At 40.6% G+C, this 10,822-nt stretch overlaps 1 long non-coding RNA gene across 2 annotated transcripts; it reads left to right on the forward strand.

The window, feature by feature from the left end:
• Nucleotides 1-1,464: 1,464 nt before the first annotated feature.
• On the forward strand, nucleotides 1,465-10,394 carry LOC105494005 (uncharacterized). 2 transcript variants are annotated; one of them, XR_011614087.1, is made up of 5 exons: nucleotides 1,465-5,310; nucleotides 5,401-5,465; nucleotides 6,557-6,956; nucleotides 7,655-7,822; nucleotides 8,077-10,394. It is a non-coding gene; the product is annotated as an uncharacterized lncRNA (long non-coding RNA). The 2 variants fall into 2 exon arrangements; XR_011614088.1 differs by having other exon boundaries at nucleotides 6,704-6,956.
• The last annotated feature ends 428 nt before the right edge of the window (nucleotides 10,395-10,822 follow it).

The following is a 10,822-nucleotide window of genomic DNA, read 5'->3' on the forward strand; positions in this document are numbered from 1 at the left end:
AAACTGGAAACACTACTTGGAGGCGTTTTATCCTGAAGGTATACTCCGTAAATATGAAACAACCTATGCAGAAAGTCCTTGTCGCATTGTTTTCCGTAGCTCAATATGGGAAATAACTGAAATGTCTAGTAAGGGCCTAGTAAAATTAGCTGGTACTTCCACCTAAAGGAGAACTACGGAGCTGTAAACAAGGGTAAGATGTCTTTATACTGCTACCGACTGATTCCCAAGATAGGTTATACAGAAAAGGAAAAAGGGAGAACACGCAGTAATATACACAAAAGAAAGCAGGGGGAATAATGTGTGATTATTAAAACAAACAAAAAACAACGCTGGGGAATTCTTGATGACGGGACTGTTTTCTCTCCTTAACTTCAGTGGGTAGCCGAAGTGCGTATTTTCTCAAAATGTTATTTTGCTATAGGTTTGCAAAGGATGTTAACTGTTTTACTTTTCGCCTTTCAGTTAATTTGAGAAAGTTTTGCTTTGTAATTGATTGTGCATTATGTAGTATATAGATGGCTCTTACATATTATTTGATCCTATGTTTTAAGTTAGGTGTTATATGGTAATTTTTCTTGTGTTACATATGAGAAGGCTGATTCTAAGAAGTATAAACTGAGTTTTTCAAAGTTTGAAAAAGTAAGAGTCAGATCAAGGATGTAAATTCTAGACATAGGGCATATAAAACTAGAATTTATTAAAAGGTACATATGGGCTGCTTTGGATACTACCTTTTTAAAAAAATCTTGCCTTTAGTTTATTAAAGGAGTTAAGCCTCAGGATTAAAACAGTAACATTAGATAATGAGAAATAAGATGGAGATACTTGTAACTCAGTAATGCTTTTTATTTTTAAGAGACAGGGTCTTGCTTTGTCACCCAGGCTAGAGTGCAGTAGCACGATCATAGCTCACCGCAGCCTCAAACTCCTTGGCTCAAACGATCCTCCCACATCAGTCTTCCACGGAGCTAGGTATACCAGAGCTCACCACCACACCTGGCTAATTTTTAAAATATGTTTTCTAGAGAAGAGGCCTCACGATGTTGCCCAGGCTGGTCTCAAACTTCTGACCTCAAGCAATCCTCCTGCCTTAGCCTCCAAAAATGTCAGGATTACAGCCATGAGCCAGCACACCTAGCCCAGAAATGTTCCTAAAAGTCTGAAAAATGAAGTTATATGCTGTTAAATCTATCAATGGATAACAATATAGTATGATATGTCAAATGTCACAGCTCAGTCATGGTCACTACAACAGTGATTAAAACGTAGAACAGTTCAGGCAAGTCTGAGAACTGAGAGGGAAGTACAGGATTGCTTTGGAAGCCAGACTTGGGATTGTCAGAGCTGGGAAAGCAGAAGCAAGGCGTGAGTGTGCACAGGACTGGGGCACGCAGCAGCTCCATGGTATGCTGTGTGTCCTCTTACATGGCAGGCCACCTCCAGGTCAGCAGATGAGAATCACCTGATGGGTGGAAAGAGTGGATTTAGGTAAAATCTCAGACTGTGCATCGCAACTGAGAGAACTTATGTGTTTGTCTGATGGGTCATAACGCTAATCAAAGTGACAACACAGGGATAATAGAGCAGGTGAGTAAATGCAGTAAGCCACCTGCCACCTCTCCAGGGCATCAATCATCCCATAGAAATATTGGGGCAGCAGGATTTGACAAAGCTTGTGAGAAGAGCTCTCAGTTCAGGGTCCAAGGCATGATCTAGAGGACTCAGGTGTTGAGGGACCTCTGTCCCCAGGGAAATAACTACATTTTTGCCCCAGATCTTCATGCCTCACTGTGGTAACTCTGGGCAAGTCACTCAAAACGTCTTAAGGTTTAATTCATTGACTTGGAAAATACGGGTTGTAGCCCCTGCTCTGCCCATCCCTCGGGGATAATTTGGGGATCAAGGAAATGACAGATTTCTTTCACGAGCCGGAAAGCATCATGCCCATGGAAACAGTGAAGTCACTTTCCACCCTCCCCTGCCTGGGAGCCATACACGCTCCCTCTCTGTATCCTACCACTACCAAGTATCTGGACTATTCTTCCAGACATTGAATGATTGAACACTTCTGGGCATTTACAAAGCATGAGTCTTCTTAAGCCTTTATCTGTATCTCATCGTTTTTAGCCCAATAGATCTTAGTAGGTCTATAGCATAGATCTACTAACATTCCCACATCTCAGAATAGGGAACTGAGGCACAGAGGGGTTCATTTCACTTTCCCTGATATGTGCAGATGCCAAATAGGATTTGAACCCAGGCCATTCTTGGTGACTTGGATCTGCGGCTTTTCTATATTGTCTCATCTAATTAAAGGTATCTGCCTGCACAAACAGTCCATTTTAAGTACAATGAACCTTGCAAAATCCTCCTAGAACCCAAATCTAATTCAGGTAGAGTTGAAAAGCAGACGGTAAAAACTGGGATCAAAAGTTTCATCTGGGAATAAGTTTTTACTAATTTCTCTGCTGTCCTCTGCCAGCAACATGTCAAGCACTGTCTTTATTATAATACATTTCCTAGAATCTATAAGAAGTCTGCTCTACCTTGCAAGTTTGGCCGCCCGTCCCAAGTCCTAGGCAACAAAAATATGGAGACGGAACAAAATTTGCCTGTAGAAAATAAAGGTAGTGTGGAAATTAAATCACTAAATTCACTTAAGCAAATAATTCCACTTTATTCATTCAGTGCCCCATATTAGAGAAACTCAGTAACTGCTGTGTCATGTTCTTCATTTATTTCACTTGTGCCAATTTATGCATTAAATCAATGGCGGGTGATACAACTACACAAGTAAAGTAACACTGACGACTTAGAGTTCAGTTCTTTTTTGTGTGTGTGAAAAGGTCTCATTTGTCACCCAGGAGTGCACTGGTGCAATCACAGCTCACTGCGATCTTGACCTCCCCAGGTTCAGGTGATCCTTCCACCTCAGCCTCCCAAGTAGGTGGCCATAAGGCACATGCCACTATAGCAAGTTAATTATTATTATTATTATTATTATTTTGTAGAGAAGGGATTTCACCATTCTGCCCAGGCTGGGTTCACTTTTGACAGTAAAGGACATCTCAAATGTTTAGACATTTGCTTTCAGTTTGGTCAATTATGAATACAGCTATTAGAAACCTTCCTGTGTCTTGTTTGGAAACATAATTTTTAAAATGTAACTGAGGAAATACTTCAGATTATGATTACTTGCTTGTATGGTAAGATTACATTTTTCTTTTAAGAATTTTAGTAGAATTTACCAGTGAAATCATCTGAATATAGTGTTTTTTTTGAAAAGATATTAATCACTGATTCCATTTCTAAAATAAATATAGGCCTATTCAGATGATCTATTTTTCCTGAGAAGACTTTTGGGAGCACAGATGTGTTCAGAATATTCCTTTATTATTTACTAGTTTTTGATTTGACTCCTCTTAAACTAATATTATTAGTATACTGTGACTTCCTTCTTTCCTTTGTGGGTAGCCGTGGTAGAGGTTTATCAATGTTACTGATCTTTTCAAAGAACTGGCTTTTCGTTTTGTTGATTTTCTCTGGATTTCCTGTTTTCTATTCCACCGTATTCTGCAATCATTATTTTTCATCTGTTCTATGTTACACTGCTGTTTTTCTCTCATTGCCCAAGGTGAAGCTTCGATTATGAATTAAGATTTTTCTCAACATTGACACAGCATCCTGAATGTAACTCATTGAATGTAATCTCATTAAAATGCACACTTAATAATTAAAATGATAAATATGTATGCTTTACTACAATTTGAAAAATACAACAGGGTAGATGATAAATGTAGTGGCAGGATATGTAGATCCACAGAAGTTAAATGATCTTGTAACATTTCATAAAATTGGGGATTTGACTGGACCTTCAAATGGGGAGGAGGTGTGATGAGATGCTGTGGCTGAACCATACAGTGCCTTTCTGTATTAAACTGTTCTTAAAGTGACTATTTCACATTGATGAGGTTGCCCTAGCTAGAAAGCCAAGGCTCTTTCAATTCTTTCTGCCCCTCTCCTTTGCCTGCCTTCGACACCAAGGAGAATGGTCCAGCAGCATCTCAGCCCATGCTTGTCAACCGCCCACCTTCAAACACTCTAGCCCCGGTGCACATCCCCAAAGGCTCCTTGTGGGATTCCTCAGCAGCAGCAATGCACTGACCATCACTCTATGTTCTCCTAGGTCCTGTTGAAGATCTGTAGGAGTCTACACATGGCGGTGTGGAGAATATATCAGAACTTGTTAACACATTCTTTCCCTGGAAGAGAATTTTTTTTTCCTGGGGATTCTAGAATATCAAGTGAATATCATGTTTGACTGCCATCATGAATCAGGCCTCAGTTGGTCATGGACTCTAGCGACCGGTCACAGGAGGTTATGACCAATGGAGGCCTGATTTACGATGGCAGTCAAAGGACGGCACCACTTACAAACTGTCTGGTAGTGAGTATGTTTCTCAGTAGCAACCCTCTCTCCTTGAAAAATAATTTTGTATTTGCCATCCAATATGGACACTTGCTAAATATTCCAAAAAAACCCAATGCATTTTTCACAAGCATCATCCATGCTTTATTTTGGGGGCCAGTGACTTGATCAGTGTGTGACCTCTGGTTTTTTATTTCACCAAGTGAATAAAAGGCCTTTGCCAACAGAACCCAGCATCATCTGATCCTCATGGTGTTCCTTATTTTTTTTCTTATTGCAGGAAACATCTACAGCCCAGTACCACCAACGTACGCATTTTTTAAAAAAACAGATTTAGTAGTTGACATGCAAGACAATTCACCCATTTAAAGTAGGTGATTCAACGTTTTTACTATATTTACAGGGTTTTGCAACCATTGTTACAATCTCATCTTAGAACCTCTTTATTCCCCCTCAAAGAAGCCCCACCAGTAGTCACTCCTCGTTTTTCCCAACTCCCACACCCCTGGGTCTAGGCAGCCATGAATCTACTTCCTGTTTCTATAGTACAGTGGCTTTCTGTATTAACCGGTTCTTAAGGTGACTATTTCACATTGATGAGGTTGCCCTAGGTAGAAAGCCAAGACTGTTTCATTTCTTTCTTCCCCTCTCTTTTGCCTGCCTTCAGCACCAAGGAAAATGGTCCAGCAGCATCTCAGTCCATGCTTGTCAACCTCCCCCCTCCATATACTCCAGCCCTGACCCACAGCCCCCAAGGCTCCTTGCGGGATTCCTCAGCAGCACCAATGCACTGACTGTCACTCTATGTTCTCCTAGGTTCTGATGAAGACCTGGAGCAGGGTTCAGTTAAAAGTCTGGAGGAGATGACATCAGACATTGTAAGATGCATTTTTTTTGCATCCCCCAAGGCTCCCAGTGGGATTCCTCAGCAGCACCAATGCACTGACTGTCCCTCTCTGTTCTCCTAGATTTTGTAGAAGATCTTGATGAGGGTCCATATGGTGGTCTGGAGGACAAGATATCATCTGACATGGTAAGACGCATTTCTTTGTCTGGAACAGAAATGTTTTTTCTGAGTCCTCTTGTCTTATTAATGAAATGAAGATATAAAAATCTGACCATGTACATTATAGAAGACAAATACAATTTTTTTTGTTGGAGGGAATATCAAGGGAATATCATATTTGATTGCCATCATCCATCAGGTCTTAATGGATCATGGACCCTAGCAACCAGTCACTGGAGTTTATGACCAATTGAGGCCAGTTGGATGATGGTAGTGAAAAATGAGAGCATCACTTACAAACTGTCTGGTAGTGAGCATATTTCTCAGTAGCAACCTTTTCTTCTTGAAAAATAATGTTGTATTTGCCAGCCAACATGGACTTGCTAAATATTCCATCTCCAACTTCTGACCTCAGGTGATCCACTCACTTCGGCCTCCCAAAATGCTGGGATTACAGGCGTGAGCCACCGTGCCCAACCCACCATAAGTATATTTTTTTAAAAAAACAGCTTTCTTGAGACATAGTTGACATGCAAAACAATTCACCTATTTAATAAGGGTGATTTAGTGTTTTTACAATATTTACAGGATTGTGTAATCATTATTACAATCTAATTTTAGAATGTTTTCATTCCCCCTTCAAAGAAACCCAATAGCCATTAGTAGTCAATTCTTTCTTTTCCCCAACCCCCACACCCCTGGCCCTAGGCAGCCACTCATCTACTTTATGTTTTTCTAGATTCGCCTACTCTGGCAATTTATTTTAAAATTTAATTTCTACTTTAAGTTCAGAGATACATGTACAGGATGTGCAGTTTTAAAGATATTTTGCTTTCCTGATTTCTTTTCTTCTCAATTAATTTTGATATGAAAATCTGACAATGCACATTATGCACAATATATACAATTCTCTTTGTGGGAGTAAAATTCAGTGGGAGTGTCTTCCCAACTAATACGTGATACACTGGGAGGTTTTTAAAGGACAGCATCCATTATTGGCTGTAATGCGGAGGCATTTTCTTCAACACGTTTTCCTCCTTGGGTTAAGCATTGTGTGTTTGCCTATTAAATCAGCATTAAAGGTAAATTCTGTGAATAAACATCTTATTTTTCCATAGGCATCCTCACAGTTTTGGAGGATGTTGACCTATGGCTCAACCACCCTACCACTTCTGGTCTTCTAACATTGTCAAGGGAATAACAGATCTGTGGGAAGTACACAGCAGAATCTGCTCCTCACAGCGTTTTCCTCTGTGTGACTGCAGCTAACATCGCATGGCAGCAAATGCAGTAAGCACCACGAAGTTACTTCACGAGGGACAAACGTGTTGCTTGAGTGTATAGAAACCTGATTCTGGGATCCTGCTGGGAAATAGGATTGGGGGTCTCAAGAGAGAAAGTGATTTTGCTGGTATAGGACTCTGGCCAGAGAGGCTGTAGGAAGGTTTGTCAACGCACAGCAAAGACCAGGGGATCATGTGTGAGGCAGCATGGCTTCAGCTGCAGGAGGAGGAGTGGGTGAGTCACTCTTTCTAATGACTTGTACTGATGTTTTTGTTTCTAAAGACTTGTTTCTGGGGAGCCTCGGCAAAGAGGACGACCCTCCAGGTAGGGAATGATTCCAGGTAGCATCTGATGGGAAAGGGTTCCCAAGGGCCTTCAGGTTCTCCCTGCTGCTTGAGGGGCTGCAGGAGGGGATATGAAATCAGAAACAAAATGAAAATATGTGTGAGGTCTGGTTTGCTCTTCTCAAAGTTTCTTGGCACAATGGTAAGCGGCTGTCTCTAGGGGCTAAAAGGGTGCTGTGTTCATAAGGGTACTTTGCAGTACGCCTGCTCTCCTCTGCCCAGTGAAACATCCAGACCTTTGGTTTGGATTAATCAGCACTCCTTGGGGTTATGAACAAGGGGATGTAGGGCTGGGCACTGAGTATCATCTGTAAAGAAAGGACTCTGTGGGACACGGCTCTCTTACAGGCATTTACTTGAACTTAGAGAAAAAGTTCTTCTGCTGCATGCCAAGGGGAAGTTGGTAATTGCCCTCTGAACTTTGAGGACTTTGATCTTTGGAGGATCCTCATTTTACATAATGAGATATAAAACTAAGTGGGTACGGCACCCTCTATCCAGTCTGGGGCACTTCATTAGACCCAGAACTCTGAGTTTGATGCTGCCTATCATTTGCTTTTCCTCATGAGACCCCCTCTGACTACCTAGGCATCTCCAGCACCTTCTTTATTAGAGACCCTCAATCAACATCAAGGTCCAGAAGAAAACATCAGAGAGGGTGAGATAGAGCTCCCCTGTGAAGACATGTTCCCTGAAGACAGACCTGGTTCCTCCCTGAAATTTCTCTGACACCGTTAAGTCTACTTCTTTCTTAAGGTCACTACTCTGATTGCTAATGAATTGTTTAGGCTTCTGCAGAGATCTGGGCTATTATGCATAGAATTAGTTAATATGTATTTCTTTGTGTCTGGCTGTTTTGCTCATGTCATGATTTTGAAATTCATTCAAGTTCTTAAGTGTAACTATAGTTCTTTCATTTCCTTGTTGCATAGTATTCCACTGTAGTCAAATATTATAATGTAACCACTCTACTGTTGATGGACATAATTCTTTCCTCCTTCCGATTCTAGGCACTTCAGGTGGCACAGCTTAAGGTGTAGATCACACCACCCACAACCAGTCCCGAAAATGGCCCAGAAATGGTATCAAGAAACCCTGATCAAAAGATATGAATCTCCTAAGGGGGTGGACGCCAAGGTCCTGAGGGACATGCGCTTTGCCAAGAAGCACATGAAGAAGGGCCTAAAGAAGGTGCAGACCAACAATCCCAAAGCCATGAGTGCATGTGCCGAGGCTATCGAGGCCTTTGTAAAGCCCAAGGAGGTTAAGTCCAAGATCCCAAAGGGTGTCAGCCGTAAGCTCGACTGACTTGCCTACATTGCCCATTCCAAGCTTGGGAAGTGTGCTCATGCCCGCATTGCTAAGGGGCTCAGGCTGTGCTGGCCAAAGGCCAAGGCCAAGGATCAAACCAAGACCCAGGCTGCAGCTCCAGCTTCAGTTCCAGCTCGGGCTCTCAAAAGTGCCTGAGGACAGAAGGACTGGTGCGACCCCACCCTCGGGCTGCCATCTGCAATGGGACTGGGGTCACCATGTGCTATTTGTACAAATAAACCTGAGGCAGGAAAAAAGAAAAATAATTTCTTTTTTTTAATAATTGTGGCTATGACAAGTAATGGTGCTTTGAGTATTTTTGTCAATGGTTTTGGAATACTACTGACACTCATTTCTTTGAAGTAGATTATTAGAAGGGAACATATCTTTTATTGTCATGAATAATGCCAAATGTTTTTCAAAATCACCATGCCAATTCATGCTCATGTAGTAGCATATGTGAGCAGACATTTCTCCAAATCCTTGTGGACTCTTAGTTTTATCTCTCTCTAAAAATTCCATCACTGTGGCTAGTCTTTCATTTGTATAGCATTTTACTTTTAAATTTTAACCAAAAAAAATCTGTTTTAATCTAATGATGCAGCACAGTAGGTTTGTTTACACCAGCCTCACCACAGACACATAAGTAATGTACTGCGCTGATATTACTACAGCCATGAAATTACTAGGCAAAAGGACATTTTCAGCTTTCTTATAATCTTATGGGACCACCATCATATATGCAGTCTGTCATTGACCAAAAAATGTCATTATGCCACATATGACTGTACTTAATAAGCAGCTGCTTAAGTTATAAGAATCAAAAGGATAATTGATATAAATGGAGAATTGGATACTATATGGGCACTTCTCCATGTTGCCTCCTTGAAGCATCACAATTGCTTTGAGGCATAATTAGTTCGGTTATATTCATTACACAGATGAAGAATGTGAGTCTCAGTTAAGTAAATTATTCACAAGACACACCAAGAGCTGGATCTCTCTGACACCGAAGACCAACCTATAACCTAACATGCTACACTGCCTGTAGTGGTGAAGTAGACTCGCCATAAGATGAAGTTTGCTTCCGCAGCTGGGGGTGTGAGCTTAGTGGGGTTGGTGTTACCAATCATTGCTCCATGGGTTCGAAATTGGTCTTGCAGAAACCCAGATGGAGAAGCTCTTGGCTGAGGGAGTGAAAAATTACTGAAAGGATATACGAGTGCAACTGAAGGATTATGCTTCCATAGAACATGTTGTTGAGCCTCTCGGAGTAAGAACAGATAAACAGAATCACCCAGTCTTCGGTTGTACCATTCAATAAGCATTGGCATGCCATGCTCAGTGCTGTGTTGCTGGGACATAAAATACATCTCAGGCACAGCCCCCCCGAAATGGACCATTTTAAAATGCACTGGGAAGCAATGACTAATATGAGTGTCCCAACGATCAAGTATAAAACACAGTAAGCCATTGTGTTTAGTTGTGCGCTAGTGATAAATATTAACATTAAAAAAAGACTGGCCAAGTCCATCTTAATTCTTGATAATGGCATCCAAATAAAATAAACTTCAGGAGCTGGTGGAATACACTATTTAATATTAGCAATTATACCTCTAAATAAGTGTATATTCTTTACTTAGAAATTTAATGTTAAATTTGGGTATTCAGGTTAGTTCTTTTTGATAAGTAAACTCTTATAAAGTAAGGAAATAGTTTTTTTTCTTTTAGAAATATACCACATCTTACACACCAAAGTGAATGTCGTTCTTCAAATAAGTCACTCTGGGAACCCATGCACACAGAATTTTTAGTTTTAATTTTCAGTAAACAAAAGGGGGCCCAAAGAAGTACTGGTCACCTTCGGTTTCTCACTTCCACTCCCCAGAGACAACTAATATTAAACATTTTTGTGTATAAACTTCCAAAGATATTCTTCCCATATATAAACTTTTAAAAATGTATAATATGTATGCATTTAATAGAATCATAACATGGTACAGCCTTTTTTTTTTTTTTTTTTTTTTTTTTTGTAACCACTGGTACCGGATCATAGATATCCATGTCAATGAATGAGATCAATTACATCCTTTTTCACTTTGTATTTGTAATAAGTGTTTTACTGAAAAGTGCACAAATCACAGTGCAAAGACAGATGAAATATCACAAAGTGAACACACGCTGGTGAGCAGTACCAGGTCAAGAAAGGACCTATTGTTTTCTTCCTTTCCCAACTTCCTTTCAACTTTGTTTCTTTTTCTTGCCTTGTTACACTGGTCAGGATCTTCAGTGCAGCTTTGAGTCGAAGTGGAGGCATCAGGCCTTCTTCCCCCATCCCCAGTCTTAGTGGGAGAGCTCTGAGTATTTCAGCACTAAATATTTAATGTCAGTTTTTTGTAGCTACCCTTTGTCAGAGTAACAAAGTTTCCTTCTAGTCTTGGTTTG

Source organism: Macaca nemestrina, chromosome 15 (assembly GCF_043159975.1).
Source record: "Macaca nemestrina isolate mMacNem1 chromosome 15, mMacNem.hap1, whole genome shotgun sequence".
In the NCBI taxonomy this organism is placed as follows: Eukaryota; Metazoa; Chordata; class Mammalia; order Primates; family Cercopithecidae; genus Macaca; species Macaca nemestrina.